Source organism: Schistocerca nitens, chromosome 12 (assembly GCF_023898315.1).
Source record: "Schistocerca nitens isolate TAMUIC-IGC-003100 chromosome 12, iqSchNite1.1, whole genome shotgun sequence".
NCBI lineage: Eukaryota > Metazoa > Arthropoda > Insecta > Orthoptera > Acrididae > Schistocerca > Schistocerca nitens.
In genome coordinates this window covers 20,634,776-20,636,870 of record NC_064625.1, presented here as the reverse complement: position 1 = coordinate 20,636,870, position 2,095 = coordinate 20,634,776, and positions in this window count along the sequence as shown.

The window sequence follows — 2,095 nt, the reverse complement described above, 5'->3', positions numbered from 1 at the left end:
GAACTTAATGACGTTACACGTCCGCAGAAAGGCGCAGTGGATTTGACGCCTGTCTTCCGGTGAAACGGCTTGACGGATTTCAGATGTTTGTTGATAGATTGCCTTCTGAGGCAAGACTGCTACGGCTGCCCTGTGCTGTTACGCCACTTCGCGGGTTTCTTGAGATTTTGCCGACTGGGGAAGTACACAGCCGTGTTGTTCGAGTGTCGCTTCTTCTCAAACTGTTACTCAGCAACGGCGTGGCTCGCTGCAGGGACCGTTCTATTGTTGAGAACTGCGTCACGCTACGAGTGGTGTTGTTTACTCTAAGGGTGGCGAGCACCAAATTAGTATAAATTACTCTTGTAGCAACTCTTACTTCTTTAGTTTGGACTACCTTAGTAAATTACTTCTGTAGCAATATACGCTTTTAGTAACTGTTGGAGAGCTCAGTTTCTATTTTTAGTTGTAACTAAGCTAGTAACACCTTTTTATTAAAGAAGTAAGTGAATAATAATGTCGTGTGACGAGAGCCTCCCGTCGGGTAGACCGCTCGCCTGGTGCAAGTCTTTCGATTTGACGCCACTGGGGCGACTTGCGCGTCGATGGGCATGAAATGATGATGATTAGGACAACACAACACCCAGTCCCTGAGCGGAGAAAATCTCCGACCCAGCCGGGAATCGAACCCGGGCCTTTAGGATCGACAGTCTGTCGCGCTGACCACTTTTTTTTTTTTTTTTTTTCTTTTGACCGAGACTCGAAATTGGGACCTTTGCTTTTCGCGGGCAAGTGCTCTACGAACTTTTTTTTTTAATAGTATATGGCAGACGCTTCACCCATCCTTTTTTTTTTTAATGTCAGGCTTACCACCTTTGCTGACATACATGTTGTTGTACTACCGCATAAATAGTGTCTACAATGTGCATATGTTGACAAATAGTGGCTGATTAGAAAAGTAATTAATTAAGGAAATGAATAAAACTGAAAATGCCCAAAGGAAAGACATGAAGACATTGCGGATAGTACAAATACAAAAGAAACATGCTCCTGTAGTAATGAAATGAAATTCGTGTCGGGGGCGACACCTGATCACGACCCGACGTTCGATAGAGCAAGAGAGCCATCTATCGACTCGTTCTCCAGACGTTGGTGTAAGACTGGGTCGTCTTCTCGAAATTAACTAAGGGTCCGTAAGTGTGATTGGTGTCTATCTCGGCATCTGCGTCTATCTCATCTCTCACCCGTCACACCCCATCTGGCCGGCGGGTCGGTAAATGTAAGTCGCAAGTAATTAGCGAAGTCTTGCCCATATTTCTTATGCTGTTGCAGCTTCGTGTGTCCATCCAGGAGAAAATGCCAAAAATCAATTTTGTCCTTTTCCGATTCGTTATACACGTAGCCCACCACCATTCCCCGTACCCATGTCACTGCATTGGTTTTTTGGACCGGAAAATAAGATTCTTGGGGGAAAAAAAGTGTGTCTGATGAAATTGTGTGAGGGGCGGAGCGTAACAGGAACGCCAATATCTGTTGTGCCAAGTGCCACACTGGAGCCGCCCCACTACATGCTAAACGATGTTCATCAGTGTCCACTGTTGCGCAGCCTAAACATAGTGGGGTGTCTGCCAAATGAATCGCGTGCCGCCGTTGATTCGTTGCGAACTTCCTATGTACCACCACATACCATGTTGAGCGTACCGACGTTGGGAGGTGAACGTTCCGTATAACGTGCCATATCTGTCGCCAGTTCTTGTCTGGGTGCTTCTTTTCCAGGGTATTCCTGGGGCACCGGCGCAGTAAGAGTTGGTATACATCTCGCGTCGTCGGTAGTCGTGTTGTTGGGAAGGAATCTCTGACATAGCTAAGCTCAAAAAAAAAAAAGACTTGAAATGTGACAGCTTCGGTGAAATATGGCCCACATTGACTGGTGGCCGCATTGAAGTGGGCGCTAGTACATCGGCCAACGCGCCCGAGATATTGCGAAATTGACCGCGCCACTGTCGGAAAATCGTACTGACGAATAACGCCCGTGCCGTTTCATATACGTTCGCTAGACCAAGTCCACCCTCTCCAGGTGGTAGCGTAAGCGTTGTGTATCGGATCTTAAACAGGT